This window comes from Parasteatoda tepidariorum, chromosome 9 (assembly GCF_043381705.1).
Source record: "Parasteatoda tepidariorum isolate YZ-2023 chromosome 9, CAS_Ptep_4.0, whole genome shotgun sequence".
Lineage (NCBI taxonomy): Eukaryota > Metazoa > Arthropoda > Arachnida > Araneae > Theridiidae > Parasteatoda > Parasteatoda tepidariorum.
This window is the reverse complement of record NC_092212.1, coordinates 88,594,322-88,605,988: the sequence shown is the minus strand read 5'-3', so window position 1 is coordinate 88,605,988 and position 11,667 is coordinate 88,594,322. Positions and strand designations below refer to the sequence as shown.

Below are 11,667 nucleotides of genomic sequence, written 5' to 3'. Positions count from 1 at the left end.
TGATATAATGGACCCCTTTTAGAAAATTTTAAGAAGTCACGGGCCATCCCCCTGTGAAAAAAATAATTGCAAGAAACATCAATTATTAGAAAACATTTAATTTTATTATTTTAATAGTATATAAAAATTTTAAAATTAAAATCTTTAATGTGAAGGTTGCTGCTGCTTTTCCTTAATTGATAAATTGAATTGGTGATGGTTTTCGACAAAGCAACGTGCATATCATGTTCAACATTCAATCGATTTCGATGTTATGTTTTTATTGTCACAATTGTGGAAAATCCCGCTTCGCAAAGATACGCTGTAGAAAACGGAATTATAGCTGCCATAGCTCGCTTTACAAGCAATGGGTAGGTTTTCAAACGTTTTAAAAATTAGTAGTCAGCGGACCCCCAAATTATAACTCATGGACCCCTTAGGGGTTCATGAACCACAGGTTAAGAAACCCTGATCTAGACCCATTAGGCATGGGCCTAAAGCCCACAATTTCTGAGGGGTCTCAAAAATTAGAAAAAGGTCCTTAATGTTACTATTTCTTTTAAATAGTAAAAGAAACAGTTCTAAAAAATGCATTTTTTATTATGATAGTACAACCAAACTCACGAAAACATCAAATTCTAAAGTAAGGTGGGCCAGCTTTATGTTAATTTAAGTAATGAATAATTACAGCTTAATGACACAGCAAAAATGTTTGTTGACTCCAAATTGAACATAACATGTTTTTTTTTATATTCTACTTTAATATATATTTAATAATATTTAAGATCAAATTTTAAAGCAGGAAAAACATATGTTATAAGTTGAATCGGATAATACTACAAAACATGATTTTGAAATTCTCATAAAATTATTTGATGAACAAATGGCCCACCAAATTTTAAACCAAATTTTAAAAAGGTAATAAATAACCTTTTTAAAAAGTCTATTGTATTGAATGCTTTTAAATGTATCTACTATTGAATACTATTAAATGTTTTGAGTGTAAATTTTTCATTGATTAGGAATTTTAATATTTTAAAATGTGTTATTTCAAAATAAATTGTTATTTAAATGTGTTTTTAGTTTTCTATGAGCACATATAATTTTGGCTCTTTTGGAATGCAAATTTTAATAAAAATTATAATTAATAAGCTTAATATTTTAGCTTACATGTTGCACTTATCCTTAAAACTAATAACAACTGGCCTAACTTTGTATTGGTTCAAGTACTAAATAAAAAATAATTACAGTTTACAATAAAAAAATAATTAAACAATTGATATCAGTGATTTTTAGCAAAAATCACTGATATCTATTGCTTATGGTCACCTAACTATTTATATTTTGACATAACATTGTTTTGTTGTTTTATATTTTCCTTTAATATATACATGCGTAAACTTTATCTTAGAAAAATAATCTTCAATTGTCTGCTTTCAAAAATTCTTTAGAATGTTTCTCTTGAATTATACAGTTCAGTAGATTCTTTTTATTGTTAGGACTACTCTTTAGTTATTTAATTTCAAAATAGTTTGTAAGGGGCCCGAAAAATTTGGTGGGCCTTGGGCCTAAATTTGTCTTGATCGGTCCCTGCTTCTCTGATGATTGAAATGAAGTAAATTCAAAATAGTATTGTTGTGGAGTCTCAAAAATATACACGTAATTAAGAGGGAATCTTATTTTGAGATGAAAGTTGCTCTACGAAAATCATATTTCGTTGACGCAAACTATATCTAATGTGCCTCATACTGATTGACTTAGAACCCAAAATGTAGAATTTTGCTGAATTCAGCGTTGTTCTGTATCTGTTGATAATATTCGTTTTTACCCGTAAATATATTTCATAATATGATACACTTTCAACACCTCAGATAAAAACACATCTTTGTTTAAGAGGACGCCATACCTAGGAAGAAAAGTTTCGTCACAAATTCTCTTTTTCCTTTATCATTAATTTAAAATTTAAAGTGTAAAAAAAAGTGAGTTTAAACAAACCTTGAATAAGCCATGAAGTGTCAAACAAAGAAAAGAAACTTTTAAAATATACAAATGAAAATAATTTATGAGATAACTTAGGATTATGCAACGTAGAAGTTCTCTTTTAATAATTTGTTTGCATTTTAATATTTTGAAGTATACTTCATGACAAACTCTACGTTTGCCTAAACTTATTTTTCCTTCTTTTAAATTTTAAATTAGTAATAAAGGAGAAAGAGAATTTGTGACGGAAATTTTCTTCCGGGGTATGGCGTCCTCTTAATTAATGTTTGCTTCATTAATGTGCTTAATAACTCATTGAGCACTTCTCTGCAATGTGAATTTTTTAGCTTATAAACTTTTGCTACACTAAGTAGCCATGTTAGTACTTCATTCAGAAAAAGTTACACAGTTATTTTTAAAAAAGATATAAAAATAAATGAGTTGAGTTGTTGCGAAAGCAAAAGAACCATCGTGAGAGAAAAACAAATTCGAAAATGGACGGAGTGCGTATGTAGGACAGTGCACTTCGTATGACCATATGAAGAGAGAAGGAAAATTTTTGTAAAAATAAAAAGAGAATAAAATTTAAAATAAACTTGATAATTTCCTCATTCACGACTGACTTGAATAACGCGTATCAACTGATCTTAGCAATTTAATCTCGTCTAAAAGTGTTTAAATTATAATCATTTCAGTTTGAAGATCTTTATGTAACAACAGTTCTTCCTTGGCTACAAATTTTGGGCGGCATTTTAAATTCATGAATTATTCAACAATAAATTTTTTTTTCTTCTTTGTTGTCGAAAAAGGAACTTAAATGTCGCTTTAAAGCTTGTTTTCTCTGTCAACAGAACATTCCTGAACACACACTGTATTGATTATCGTCCAGGTGGCGATCGTTACAGAACGCGATTACGAGAACAAAATGATAAAAAAAATGGAGTCTGCTTTCTTCATGCATCATGCAAGTCGACACTCCCCAGTGGAACACTCTTTCTTCTAATGTTCTCTTTTGCTGATGCAGCACTCACTGCATAACTTGGAATTCACAGGAAACAACTAAATAACGTTTGCTTTTCAAGAAAAAAAACTTCTGTTGCTGGGAATGTTTTCTTTTCTTCTCTCTTTTTTTTGGCAGAAAAAATTTATTTTTAAAAGGAAAACAAAAGATAGTGACAATTCGTCGTGGGCACAACAAGTCGTCGCGGGATCAATTAATCGCAAACGCAATATACCGCTGGCACAACTCGCAGGGCCCGACTTAGCCTAATTGGGGCCCAGAGCAGAAACTTTTTTTTTGGGGGGGGGGGACAACTCTAACAACACAACTCTTGAACAACTCAACGAAAGCTACAGAACTCTAGCATTGGCGTTTCACTCTGTTTATCAGAGTTCATATCAATCCCTGTGGTATAAGCATAATCACATCACTTTTGTGGATTCTATGTACGCTTTCCATATGCTTCTAGCTTCCTCAGTTCAGAATAGTAAACGTCGTGAGCTGTAGATCCCCTTCGTAATACTATTCCTAAAATCATGTTTTATTGACTCTGATTTTCGAATAGAATACAAAACAAAAAGTTTCAGATCACCCATCCAGTAGTGTAGGTATATAAATGAAAAAAGAAAGAGACAGAGAGAGAAGAAAATAAAGAGATAAAAAAAAAAAAGACGAGCAAAATAAAGAAGAGAAATCCGTGAAATCACTCAAGTAGTAATCACAAAAAAAATGGCGACTCGCTACGTGTGATCTATCTCGGGCACATAAACAAAATGGTAGCTTCTTCTTCTCCTTTTCTTCATTTTACTGTTTTGTTCAAGTATTGCCGGAACATTTCGGGCAACGGGTCTCTGCACAAGTATTCCTTCATCTTTTTTTGTTTATGAATAAATAGATGTTTTGAGCTTTTATTATTCCTTGTCCAGGGAAGAAAATTTCTTTTCACAAAAGAAAAAAAATGATTTATTTTACGGAGAAAACGTATAAACTTCGAACTGTAGTGGAAAACACGAACGAGGTTCAAACGCTTACTCTAGAGAATAACTTTTCATTCTTGTAATGAAATTTGGTTTTTTTATATATATTATTTGCCATTTCATCATCTGTTTATGAGATTATTAAATCTAATCAAGTATTTTGTCTCTATTTCCGCACTCCTTATTCCATGAAAAAAGTGATTCTAATAGTTCTGGTCACCAGGATCTGCGAACATAAGATCCAAATTTCGTCATTTCGAACGAAAATCAGAAGAATGCGTTCGCAACATGAAGATTAATGAAGAAAAGTCTAAAATAACGCTTTGAAACTACTGTTAAATTTCAATATCACAACGATATGTATAAACTTCTTGATGGAACTAACCCGCATTTGCGTTACACGGAGAGGAAAACCACGAGAACATTCCACGGTTATCCTGTCGGCAAGGGGACTTAATTTCCTGATCCGTTTGCCACTGGAGATATTTCACGTCAGTACTGTGGTCGTTGCAAGCCAGATGCCAAATTCGTAATGATCAACCATCGCTAGGATTCAAACTCGGTTCATTGGAAGGCGAAGGCTCTATCACCCGAGGCATCGTGGCTCCTACTTTTGTCATTGCTTAATCCAGGAATTTTCTTGTATTCTGGGGCTGGGTTCCAAACTACTAGGTTATGGTCTATAAATCTCATAGGGATCGTCAACGCCTTCATGTATTGGGGAAAGTAGGGTAAGACCGGATAGCCAAGACTCGAAAGTCTGTTTTAGCTACGTTGTTGGACCTAGCAACTGTCAGGTTTAATCAAGAAATTTATTGTTTCGTTGTGTACAATGTATCATTTCTGACAAGTCATTGAAGTACTACCCTTTTATAAATGATTTTTTCGAAGAAAAAGTCAAATGACTCGGTCTTACCCCATTAGTCATGATGTCCTCTCGGTCTTATCTTAAAATATAAAAAAGTACCGAAGTCAAAATTTGGTGGGTATAGACAACAAAATCCTCAATATCAAAACTCAATACCAATACGGCCATTTATTAATAGCTCAGTTAATCAAAATTATAATAATTATTCCCGACAACATTTAAACTTTTACAGACAAAGTCAAAAGTGCAACCAACAATCCCAAAATAGACCCAGATTTCAGAAGGAAAGTAGCAGGTTTAATAAAAATGAACAAACAAGCTATTTACCCCAGGCTTTTCAGGAGTTACCAAGTATGCCTAGTATTGTGATATTTGTGTGCGCCCACCCGCAAATTGTGATAAAAAAAATAGTAGATATATTGTGGAATAAAGCGTGTGTCGGAAGAATGGTCGAAATAGACAAAATACTCATAAGATTCATTTGAGCCGAGAAGGAAACACGTTTTACTAAAAACCATGGAATTCATGTGGGGGCAATAATTGAAAGGTCAAAATGGTGAAATAAATATAAATCAGATGATGCGATGAATGGTCACAGTTTGGGTGAAACGTCTTTACGCCTCATCTGTAATCCCTTTAACGGATCGCATCCTCCAAACGGATGATAAAAATTGAAGAATGGGATTTTCAATATCCCGTATTCTTTTTCTCAAAATGCTTCCAACAAAGTGATTCTTTAAACTGCCTCACCCATCCTTGCACAAAGTTTATGATTCAATACTGAAAAAAAAAATCACATTTTTAACACTGCCATTTCTCACTTCAGTGATTGGATGCGATGCAAGATATCTGAAGATTGAATAAGAGTCTCAATTATTTTAAAAACTGATATTCAATTATTTTTTTCCTAAGGTGTCATCATTACGGAAAGCGTATGATACGAATACTAAAAACAAGATTCAGATTGCTTTCCATATTTTTAGAATCAAAAAATGAGATACAGATAAGGAAAAGTAGTTACATTTGGAAATCTTCATTTACGTAAATAATCCCAGGAATATTGGGAAACACGAACGTTAAAGGTACCAAACTGTCTTCATCGACGTGATTTTGACGATGTGAAGATGTTTCGTCATCACTAAGTAATGGTTTTACAACTTTCTCCAGGTGTGACAATTTCCCCCAGTATGGTTGCAAGCTATGTGATTATTTTTAACGAAGAAGAAAACGAAATTGTTTTACTTCCTTTTCTTTCCCCAAATAATGGGTGTTGTCCAACCCACACGACAACATTTTCCCATATATAGCATTTGGTTTCATCTTATAAGAATGGCATAAATTTTTTTCTTCTTCGTGTAAAGCGTGCAGATCATTAGATGTATTGATTTTCGATAATCAAAACCGAACATCCCGTTATTGTTGTTTTCGTGTCCATGGATCTTTAGATCACATCAAAGGTTTGGACTATTGCAGCTCCTCCTGACTGTACAGAACAGCTCTCAGATTGTCCACAATTGGCACCTATCCCAATTTCAAAACATGTGTGGTGAGTTCGGGGCACTCGAAAATGTGTTTTAGTGCAAACATGACATCCGGACAGTTTCTGCAGGGAACGATTGTCCCGGTCTTGTCCGGAAGAATTTTCACCCCTCTGAAATGATTAGTTCTAAATCTTTTTATTACCGATGTTAAAGTTCTAGGACAGTTGAAGTCAGTGATAAGTGGGTTCTTGTTGCTGTTAATTTACGTCGCACTAGAGCTGCACAATGGGCTATTGGCGACTGTCTGGGAAACATCCCGGAGGATGATCCGAAGACATGCCATCACAATTTTGATCCTCTGCAGAGGGGATGGCACCCCCGCTTCGGTAGCCCGACGACCTGCACGCGAAGTCGAGCACTTTACGGTAGCACAGTTTAACGAGGACCCATACCGCACAACCCTCGGTCCCTACGCAGACTGATCCAAGTGGTCACCCACCCGCACACTGACCGCAGCCAGTGATGCTTGACTTCGGTGATCTGCTGGGAATCGTGTCTTAACGATCAGTCCACTGCGGAACATAAGTGGGTTCTTAAAGGTGTGAGGTAGGAGTCTGTTTTTGGCCGCTGCATTAGACCTCTATATTGCACAATCCATGGAATCGAGTTGCCAGAGCCCTCAGAAAGGTTAGACTTCTGCCTGTTGTTCCGCGGGAGGTATTTTATTTCCCTCCTACCACCCACCAGAGAACTGATGGAGGCATTCCCCTATCCGCAGCCTGGGAACGCACCCTGTAGGGGTTACAGGCTCCTACATCACTTTCCTACAATTACTATCTGTAGCTAATAGAAAGCACTAGAGAAATTGGTTTCATAAAATAGAAACGTCATAAGATTTTTTTTATCATACATCGAGTGTAGATCATTAGAGGAATTAATTTCATGTAATTAAAACCAAATATGATCTGTTTTTACGTACACTTTTTGGCCAAAAGTATCGTCCTGTTACTTTCGGCCAGCGTCTTGATACATAGAGCTTCCAGAGGCAAGTATTAATATAATGGCGTTGGTCCCTCTTTTGCATCGATGACAGCCTGCACATGTCTGGAAAGACTTTCCATCAGTTTTTGATAGGACTTCCACCACAACTGAAGGGAGTGCTTGCAGTGAAGAGGGTCGATCTGGCTGGCTACGAATTCTGAAATCTAATTTGTTCCAAAGGTGTTCTATGGGATTTTGATCGGGGTTTTAAGAAGGTCAGTCCAGGTTTTGGACAAGCATTTCGTCAAGCCACGTCAGTGCAAGATTCGATGAGTAAATGGAGCAGTTATCCTGCTGGAAGAGACATTGCCATAGAATGCAACATTGTCCACATACACATCTCAGAGTTCATGTTTCCAACCACAGGAACTAAGGGATCCGGGCCAAAACATGAGAAACACCTCCACACCATTTTGATTCCATCACCCTAACAATCGGATGTCCAGATACTTTTGACCGGATAGCGTATACTATGGGAAACGCAGAGAGCATAAGAGGAATTGGTTTCATCTCATTTGAAACTCTTTCCCATGCACAAAACATTATTCATTAGACATTGGTTTCATATGATAAAGGTCCAATTAAGATCACATAGACTAGCAGCATAGAGAGAGTATTAGAATATGTGGTACATTTAATATGCACCACATGCTCTAATGTACATAACACAGATTATTAAGAAGACCAATTTACAATCAATAATAAGATTATTTTTTATGCATAACATATACTTTGGAATGATTATATAAGACAAAGCAAGATTTATCCTTATGTGTATCACACTATAACTAGACTAATTTATGCGTACTATCCTAATGTAGGAAACAAGTTAAATAATTTTTGCATCCTTTTTTCCAAAACAAGATGAAAATTAATCAACCCACTGAAATAAATCTGCAATGAAATACTCAACGCAAAAAAAAAACAATGTTCGTGAAACGAATCAAAACCTTTTGCTTAGAGAGAAGAAACGAAAAAGGCACGTAAAAATTCTTTCTTCCTGTTCGTTTGCTTCCTCACGACTTTTTCTTCCGCTATATTTTGGAATGTCACGCGATTTTTTTTTTCATTCTTTGCTTCACTTCTTTTTTTATTATTATTTACATCAATCCACGACTTCACCGCACACGAGTTTCATTTCGTGAGTACAACTAAACTTGGGTTTTATTATTTTATTATTGGTGCGCCCAGCCACTTCTTTTCTTTTTTTCCATCGTCATTTTTCAAGAGAAGAGTTGAGTTGCTGACAATCAAACTCAAGAGCAATTTCCTACTTTTTGACAAGAAAAAGAAGGTTGGAACTAATCATCATTTGCATATCTTTCTCTCCCTGGTTGAAGGGAATCAAATAGTCTTTTCAATAATTGTGCTTTTTGGTCAGCTACAAAAGACATGTAATAAAAATAAGAAAAAGACGTTTTAGGTTTTGGTTTAATAATTCGGAATTCTTCGAAATGCTAATAAATTTGAGATACTTAGATTTTTCTATAACAATTTTTTTATAAGCCGACCCAATTTTTGGGTTTACGATTACTAATGTTAAACTACGTAACCTTGCCATTTTGAATCTAATCCAGAAGACAAGGGAACTTCTGGATCAAGTATTGGGAGAAATTTGCCTTCGTGGAGGACTTTTTGATGGAACTACCCACTTTTGCGTACATAATAGAGAGGAATACCACGAGAACCTCCCACGGTTAGCCTGACGGCAGGGGGTCTCTAACCCACGAACCGTCTACCACTGAGGATATTTCACGTCAGCACTGAGGTCGGTGCATGCCGGATGCGGAATTCGTATCCACCATCCATAGCCGTGATAAGAACCCGGTTTATCTCATTGGAAGGCAAACTCTCTTTCTCTTCAGTCATCTCTGCTCAAGATATTCAGTTTGTAAAACTTAAAAATGTAAACTAATTTTACAAACTAGACTTATATACATATAAATTCAAATAACAATATAAATTATGGCGAAAAAGAAAACGAGAGCAAATAAAAAAAAATGAGGAAACACCATCAAGTCTCTGTGAGGTCGTGATACCCAAGCGTAAATAAAGTAAGGTTCAATTTTTTTAATTAAAAAAGATAAATTAAAATAACCTAAAACAACCAAAAGATAGGAAATGCCTGATTGTAGTGCACAGAATTTTAGTCAATACTTTCTCTTTTGGTTATTTATATACTCTAAAACAAGTATTGTTTTTTAATCGCTAAAATTAATGGCATTCGAAAAAAAAAAGAATGGCTGTTCCAATCGCTCAGCTTCCTTTCTGTAATGGCCTCAGCCATCTATTTCTTCTGTATCTTTCTTCAGCTAAACATTTTGCTTGTCACGCTCACTCTTAAAGCAGGCTATTGAACAACTGTTATTAATTGTTTATTATACTTAGTTTGAATGTGCATTAAAAGAAGATTGGGTTACTTTCAACGATTTTTTTGTTCTGTTTCTACATTCTCTTCTAGCGAGTGGAGGACTTCGCATGAGTTCAAAAATATTCAATACGTGTAGAAAAGACAAGATAAAAGTGAATGAAAAAAGTTCTAAAGTGTGCAACATAAAGTGGTAAATATCTCAAAGCTTAGGAACTAACAAAATTTTGCGTGAAATTGAAGTGAGTGTTTTGATAGTTAATGAGTTTAATATTAATACTATCTCTTGTCTGTTTTATTAATTATTGTTCCATAAAAACTTCTGCATTAATAATGATTGTAAAACGGAAAGTAGTCTATTGCTAATCATTGTCATAAGAACACAACTGTACGGTTAATCAATGATGTATGAACACTACTCTATTGTTGTTATATGAATACTACTCTATTGCTAATCTCCGTCACTGAACACAAAGATATTGACAATGATTGTCTTATGAAAACAATTGAAAATAAAAGACCCATTTTTTAAGATGAATCAAGTTTCAAATGAATCCCTGAAATAAAAATTTACAAACAGTCCCTTCTTACGTAACCGCTATATATAATCCGGAATTTGTGCGTTTTGTACTTCTTAAAAAATCAATAACTCGATTTATATTTGGGTATTCACGGTAAATATGACGTCAATTTTTATAGATGAAATAAGTTTCAAAAGAATCCAACTATTTAAAAAATATATTAAATATTAACTATTTGTCCATACTTTGATTACCGCTATATTGAGTTCGCGTCTGTTGTACTAAAAAAGAATTTTTAAAATTTTTTATCAATATTTCTGTTTATATATGAGCATTTTTGAAAAATATGGCTCAAATATTTTCGAAGAAAATAGTGCAAATTATTTTTGAAGATGGATAAGTTTTCAAATAAATCCAACTATTCAAAAAACTTTAAAAAACTGACAAATCGTTGTTAACTCTGGTATGTACGTTTACTTAACTAAATAAGATGCAATTGGTATCCAGCGACTGATTCTCGTTCGTGTTTAAGTGGTTCACGTTCTGCAAGTATTTATTGTTCTTGTTATTATATTGTTCTTGTATTGTTCAATGGTTCAGCTTTTGTTTTATATGCTACAATCTCATGCATCTTCGATGCATGGGGGCCAATGATGTAAAGTTAAGTGCTTTTGAAATAAAAAAAATTAACTAAATAATATCTTTTTAAAATTTTTTATTGATTCATATATATCTACTATTTATGAGTGGTAATTACGCAAAATACTGCACCCATTTCTTTGAGATGAAATAAATTTCAACGGAATCCCGAAAAAAACAAAAACAATAAGTAATTCGCACACTTTTTCTCATGTTACCTCCATGTATACTCTGAAACTTGGGTGTTTTTGAGTAAATGTTAATTTTTTTAAAAAAAACTTTTACATTTCTTAATATGTTATCATTTAATATATATTGCTTAATTTTCTTCATTAATTTGAGAATTTTTAATTAAGAAAATCGTTCTATAGAAATTCCACAGATTAAACTTGAAAACGATATTAAACGATCAATGGGCGGAATGAGGGTCAAATATTTTGTCTTCAACCGAGCCTAGTCAAATTAAAGGTTATATATCGAGAGGTGTTCGAGAGGTTTAATTTTAAAGATCCATCCGTTTAAAACAAGGATAAATTTTAGTGGGGACTCTTCCCAAAGTTAAATTAAACCATTCTCTGTGCTGCAGTGCGTCTGTGGAAATGTTCCATTGAGTGACATTTCATCAAAGTGAAAATAATAAATTTTGTGAAGTACATCTGTTGGAGCCCTGATGGCTCAGGGGATAGAGCGTTCGCCTTCCAATGAGGTTAATGGGTTCGAATCCCAGCGATGGATGGTTGATACGAATTCAGCATTCGGTTTGCTCCGACTACAGTGCTGACGTGAAATATCCTCAGTAGTAGACGGATCATG

At 34.2% G+C, this 11,667-nt stretch overlaps 1 protein-coding gene across 5 annotated transcripts in view; it reads right to left on the bottom strand.

Moving 5' to 3' along the window:
• Nucleotides 1-11,667, bottom strand: part of LOC107445073 (RNA-binding protein Musashi homolog 2) — a 168,580-nt gene that overhangs the window by 63,110 nt on the left and 93,803 nt on the right. The gene's annotated exons all lie outside the window — the stretch shown is intronic.